Source organism: Notolepis coatsorum (assembly GCF_963971535.1).
Source record: "Notolepis coatsorum genome assembly, chromosome: 11".
Lineage (NCBI taxonomy): Eukaryota > Metazoa > Chordata > Actinopteri > Aulopiformes > Paralepididae > Notolepis > Notolepis coatsorum.
The window spans coordinates 116792181-116799201 of NC_140175.1; the positions used below are offsets into that span (position 1 = coordinate 116792181).

The 7021-nt window shown below is 45.7% G+C and overlaps 1 long non-coding RNA gene across 1 annotated transcript; it reads right to left on the reverse strand.

Moving 5' to 3' along the window:
* Positions 1–2906: 2906 nt before the first annotated feature.
* On the reverse strand, positions 2907–3547 carry LOC311236640. Its single transcript, XR_014620232.1, has 3 exons — positions 3464–3547; positions 3110–3200; positions 2907–3020 (listed from the first exon to the last, which is right to left on the reverse strand). It is a non-coding gene; the product is annotated as an uncharacterized lncRNA (long non-coding RNA).
* Positions 3548–7021: the final 3474 nt, after the last annotated feature.

The window sequence follows — 7021 nt, forward strand, 5'->3', positions numbered from 1 at the left end:
TTACCCTCCCTACTAACACTCTGAACCACTACCTCCCTCTTCATCACCTTACACCCCCTAAACGCTACACTATGCTCCCCTCCACAACTACAACACTTCAGCTTCACTCCCTCCCCACACTTCCCATAGTCATGCTCCCCGCCACACCTAGCACACCTCTGTCCCTTCCTACATGAAACGGCTATATGACCAAATTCCTGGCACCTGTAACATCTCAGAGGACTCTGGACAAATTCCTTAACCCTAAACACCCTAAACCCTACAAACACCTCACTTGGAACAACCTCACCCTAAAATTCAATCACTACCGTCTCCGTCACTACCCTATCTGCCCCCCTCTTCATCCTTTCTGCACCCTTAACTTTCCCATTACGCACCTCTCTCCTTAGATCTCTCACCAGCTGCTCTACGCTAACCTCAACCGATACCCCAGCTATCACCCCCTTACACCCCCCCTCCCTCTTCTCCCCTACTCTCACTACCTTACTTATACCCACTCCACCAATGCTCCTCATCTTCCTAGCCTTCTCCACCTGCTCCACACTTACACACCCTATGGCCAGATTCCCATCCCCCAAAACTCTAGCAAACGTTACCTCTCCTAACTGCTTACCTACGAGTTTGGGCAACTCAAACAACCCTAATTTACTCAGTCCCCCCTCCCCCTCAAACCTAACCACCATATGAATCACTTCTGCAACACCATCCTCTCTACCCTCACCATCAGATCCACTTGAGCTATCCCCCCTACCCTTCTTCCTCTTTACCCCCTTCCCCCCACTATCCCTGCTCCTCTTCTCCACCTTACTCCACCCTTCTCCCCCGCTCTCACCCCCCGCACCACACTCCATACTGTCATCATCCGACCCCTTTCCCATGCCACAGCCGTTCCCTACCCCACCACCACCTCCTCCGCTCCCCCTACCCTCCTCATCTCCCAACGCCAAACTCACTCCCTCAGGGAGCAGCAAGGCGGACATACCCATCGGCTCATTCTCTTCATATCCGTCAAACGTGACCCTGCAGTCTTCACCCTTGATCCAGGAAACAAACCCCAGATACACCTTGCCATCCCCGGGGTACACAGCACGACAGCGGGAGCCCACCCTCCACGCTAGAGCCACCTCCATGTCTCCATATCCCATCAAACAGTTCTCTCGACAAGTAAACTTAAGTCTCTCTCGCTTTCGGCACACCAGGACCAGACTCCCTATATTCAATCTGCAAAACGCTTCCCTCCTGGCGGAGCGACTCTACTTCCCCTTCCGACATCCTCACGCCACCGACTCGGAACAAGCCTCCCACCATCTCTGTTAACTCCAGCCTACGCAGAAAGTTGAACCCTCTTCCCTCATTTGTGTAATGAATGAGAAGCAGGTGTGCATTCCCCCACTAAGTAGTTTCTCACAAGGCAAGTATAATCAAGCACCTATTCATGGATCACTTCTCAGACCCAAGCAACAGAAAACAGCATACATATAAACAAAGCATTTGAAAATAATATACTTCTTATACATTAAATAACAATAGAAAACAACTTATATATACACAAATCACCCGAAAATAATAATATACTTTCATGAGTACTACAGTAGCAGCATGAATGAATGAAAACTTTATGTTAAGCCTTAAGGTCCCCCTATAGGATCCCCTGCTTTTCTTTATAATAAATCGATCAATAGAGACCATATTAGATCCCCAATTATCATATCATGGGGTATCATTGGAAAGCCACACTCATTGGCTACAACCCTGTGCAAAGATTTTCGAGATTGCCAAATGATTGACGGAACTAGAGCCCCGGGAGTCAGGGGTGGTAATGTGTACTTTTGCATACTTTGGGGCAGGGCCGGACTGGCCATCGGGAGCACTAGACAGGGTCAATTTTCAGAAAATCATAACCCTGAAGGCATTTCGTGTTTATTTTAGGTACACAACATTTCTAGGGGTATTAAGGGGTGCTGAATCCAAATCTGCTGTATACCAAGCTCAAAAATGTCAAACAAGGCCTCAAAATTGAGAAATCCAACATGGCCGCCAGCACCAGGCCCTCTCTCCACAAAAACAGGTGCTAAACCCACATTTCTTATTCTACTGACATGAAACTTTGCACAGAACATCTGCACCTATGGAGGAAGAAGGTAGGAATATAGCTGTGGTGCAACCATGAGAGTAACAGGGTGTTTTGACTGTCTAACTGTAATCTTTGTATAGGCGAGGATACAAAAATGACATTTCTTCAGTGTTTGCAGGAATACTGCAGCAATTTGGTAATAACTATACAGTGTGGGACACCAGCATTGGAATCCCCCAAGTCTTAGCTTTCTTCAGGTACCAAGTTTATGCAAGTAGCTCTTATAAATCTGGATATATAAGCATTTTAATGTAAGCATGCTGTTTTAGGCGAATTTTCAAAAAATAAATGGTGGGGCTTAATGAGTTAAGTGTGACTACACAAGGTACAAACCTGAATTAAATGTGCTTTTGTAAGTTTTCTTACATGGGGGATCCAATGCCATATTCAGATTTATATCTCTGCTGTATACCAGGCTCAACATTTTCAAATAAGGCCTCAAAATTGAGAAACCCAACATGGCCGCCAGCGCCAGTCTGAAATCTATTTAAGTGCATATCTTTTTGACTAAACAAGGTAGAAACATGAATGAAATGTGTTTTCATATGTTTGCATACATGAGGAATTTAAAATCATATCCTGATTTTAGATCAGTTGTGAAAATGTTGCTTGAAACTCATATTTATAGCAGAAACGGTGGTTGTTATTGATGCATAACTCATCAACCAAATAAGAAAGAAAAGCAGGATGATCCCAGGCCATGGATTTATTCATCAAACTCTTTTCTCTTGCATTATTTTAATTAACATGCCATTTATGCAAATGATATAGTCCTTAATATTCGTACAGTAGCTTATGTACAGTAATTTATTGTCAGTCATCAATCGTATTCAGGCAGGTGTCGCAGGTGTCTTGCAGTTGCATGATTCATCCAATGCCACTTTTCCTGAATAGAATAGAATAAAATAAAAAGATTATTTTACCATATCAATATAAGTGAATGTACGTTTGAATACTTGTTACAGTAATCCTTACAGTGACAGCTTATTCACACTCTTCCTCAGTGTTCCGGCAGGTGTTGACTTTCTTACAATTGCATGCTTCGATACATGCCATGTGACTCTTCCTGAATAGAATAGAGTAGAAGAGAATTGAAAGATTATAGCCATCTCTCGTACAAGTATATTCGAACACATGATACAATTGTCCTTACAGTGATTTATTCTGTTCCTTCATTCCTTTTTTTCTCTCTGTTATAGGCATATGTTCACAATTCTGTTAACAACAAACAGTCTAGAGTATAGAGTCTTGCAGGTGGATATGCTCTACCACATCATAGTTTTACAATCTAATAACATTGATCACTATCAGCTAATCCTTCATACATACCTGCAGCTGCAGCGTTGGCTGAGGCACTCCTTGGTACACCCACATGAAGTGAACTCCCTGCAGGCTTTAGGCATGGGTGGCAGAGAGAGTAGCTGTGGCACTAGCTGTCCTTCCTTGTGTATCCACCCCATTTCATCAACAGGAGGAAGATCAGGGTGTGGCAGGTGAGCTTGGTTCCAGATGCTTGCTTGATAGTGTGAGCGCATGATGTGGAACTTCACTGCATCCGAGGTTGGTGGCAGAGTCTCTTGTGGACGGCCTTTGCAGAATAACTTGACTCTTGCTTTGTTGCACGTATCCACCTCAGGCACACCATAGATCTTGCAGATGAATCTCTCTGTTGATGTCACAAGATCTTCTGTGAAAGGGCCCTTCCCAAGGCCAGCAAGATCAGTGTGATGGTGCTCGAACACCTGCCAGGCTGTTTTCTTTCCATGACCACTGAACTGGGACACACTGTCACATCCGGTGAGGGCATGGAAGGCAAGGATTGTGTCCAGTTGATCATCAGATAGTAGCTTTCTAAGTCATGTACTGGAAAATATTTTGGATCCTTTGATGTCCCAGCTTTCATGTAGAGATGCGTACATCGGATCCTGTCATAGTGAGCCAAGAGTAGAAGCAGCACATCTGTGTCACGCGCTGACACGACGATTGTTTCCATTGGAGCCTGGATGCAGTGTAAAATCAGTCGCATATCAGCTTCCTCATGGTCAGCACTCAGAGAGGAGACTTCAAGATCTGGATCTGTTGACTTGACGGTTGTCGCTTCAGCAAACCCCCCTGATACTACAACTACAGGTTCATCATCCGGGCTGTGTTCTATCAGGTGGTTTGAGAGTAGTTGAGCGAGATCTGATTTGTTGTCTTCAAGGGCCATGAAGCTCGACCAATCGGCAGGAAGTGGAACAGACTTGTTTTTGATTTCACGACGTACTGGTCTGTGGCGCTGTTTGCGTTTCACCCTTGTTTTGATGGATTGGTCATGGTATCTGTCAAAGACGACATCTACCCTCTGGTATTTTGCTCCCATCTTCAACACTGTGTCAGTCAACTTGTTGGCATAGTCACCAAATGTTGTAGTGTCAGGTGGCTTTCCGAGTGCCATTACCAGAGCTTGGCCATCAATGACCAGGCAGCTGGGTCCCTGAAGGGTAAGATCTGCAGGGATTTTAACTTGTTTCGTCAGTATATTTGCTAACACAGACTTGTTGGTGGAATGTAGACTCCCGTTAGTTGTGGCCAGAGATGGCGGGATGGGCATGAGCTCATGCTGGAGAATATTGTCAAGGTCTACCTTACGACCTGCTCTGTAAGCTGTGATGAGCCTTTGTAGAATCTGCCTGTCCACTTTGATGGTGTTTTGCTTGTTCTTAGAAAGTTGCACAACTTCATACAAAGAGGCAAATGTCTTGGCTTTGTTCTTTCGAATGGGTGATTTCAGGTTCAGGTGCTGGTCACTATCTGGAGGTTCACACAAACGTTTGTCCACAAACATGTTCAGTTGTGCCTGTCCAAGGTGTTCTGCGCCAAGTAGGGATTCTTGAATCTCCGGTGTGACTACGTCCTTGTTGATTATGTTTCTCAGTGTGTCACCCCCATCTTGAAACACTCCGTGCTCTTTCAATGACACACAGAGTCTGCTTTCATCAGTGTCGTCTCTCTCCATTCTACTCTTTGTGCACTCGGTGTGTGTGTACACATCGTCTTCTTCGTCTGTTGTCAGTCTCAGCATTGTTGTTGTTGTCTGAGAAGCTATGACTGTTCTCAGATTATATGACAGTGTCCATCTCCTGAGGGATGTTTCTATTCTGGTGATTCCTACCAAGCCTCCACTCTTTTTTCCTGTAGCATTGAGCCACTCTGTACTTTGATCCGCTGAAACCTGATTGAAGTGTCGATCACTGCGTTTTACAACGAAGTTGCCTCTCTGAAACTCGAGGAGGATTTCTGGTGGGAGAGCAGACATCTCAGCCAGGTACACAGTACCCCACCGGGCGTAGTTGATATGATTGTACCTGAAGAAGAAGGGCAGCATACGTTTGAAAGCATACAGGTGGAGATCCCACAATCCATCACGTTGTGCTCGTGTAAAGTAGAGTAGGATGCTGACCATAGTCATGTAGTCCCACCAGAATGCAGCGTTCGGGTCATCAACTACAAGCAATGCAGCAAACTCCTTCATGGGCTGCTGGAATCTGTCTGTAGAAAGTAAGTCGACCATCTGTGCGATGTCATCAGCAACTGTTGATTGGCAGAGATCTGTGAGCTCAGCTCTCAGGGTGACATCAACTCCATCCAGATATGCATAAAGCCGTGGGAGTAGTAGCTGCCAAAGAGCCTGCAGGGTAAGTTTGTGGGTCCTCATGGCACGTGCATACCCCTTTCCTGCCATGACATGCTGAGCAGCATTTGCTCCCAGAAGATCACACTTGACCCATAGCTCGCTCAGGCCAGAATCAGCCATGTGTTGTCCGATCACACCCAGGAAGTTCATGGAAATGTGAAGGCCTCCGAGGCAAGGGATAAGCACATCCTTGTATTCTTCTACTGACCACTTCAGTTCCAATAACTTCGGATAAAGTGCCTCGTCCACTGTGAGAATGACATGTTGTTGTTCCATTGATTTGACGACATGGAGCACTCGCTTGACGACTGTGTTCAGTGTATCGAGTTCCGATGCAGGAGCCTGGATGATAGGTAGGTACCCTACTGTAGTTTTCTCTGGGTTGACTGTGCTTGCCTTTTCATTGAACAATGTCCAGGAAGGCATTGGTTTCTGAGATGTCCTGGACATGTGGAAAGCCATATCAGTAGCTTGTGCTTTCTGTGCTGCGGGACATTGCTCAGATGACTGTGTGAAACAGTCTGCTGCTATTACACCACTGAATGGGCGCTCTGTGATTCCTCTTTTTGGTGCAGGTATGATATCAGTCATTGCCTGGGGGATGTTGAGGGTTTCTGACTTGGAATGAAGATAAATCCCTTCCAGGAGATCACCTACAGGAGGACCACGTTGCCAGGCAGCCACTTGAGTGGCATGGAATGTCCCTTTTCCATCCAGAGTGTACTCGTTGATGTCGACATTGTCTGTTGAGAAATGAACAAAGCGCCCCCTTACTAGATTTAGTGGAACAACAGCACCGTCATCATCCATGGTCTCCAAGGTCTTCTTAGCCAATGCAGTATCAAGTTTGAGTACATCACGGTAACTCATAACATGACCTGCCTGGTGAAACATGTTTACCAACTCCTTCGAACATGTGGCTTGATGAAGGGTACTGGCCAGTTCTATGTGCTTCGGAGTGAGGAACTTGTCTCCACTGGCTGTGTACATAAGATCCTGTGCAATGCTGCGGACTCTAAACTGTCGTTTGGCTGTGTTCTTATCATCATCAATATTGTCATCCTCCAGAAGGTGCTGACCACCTAGTAACAAGTTGAGGAACATGTAAAGGCTGTTGGGTATGCTGTCTATTGCTCTGTTTTCACTGATGTCTATCCCTTCTTGTTTGGGATGAGAGAGCATGTCCCTTCGGATCTGCAATGCTACATGCA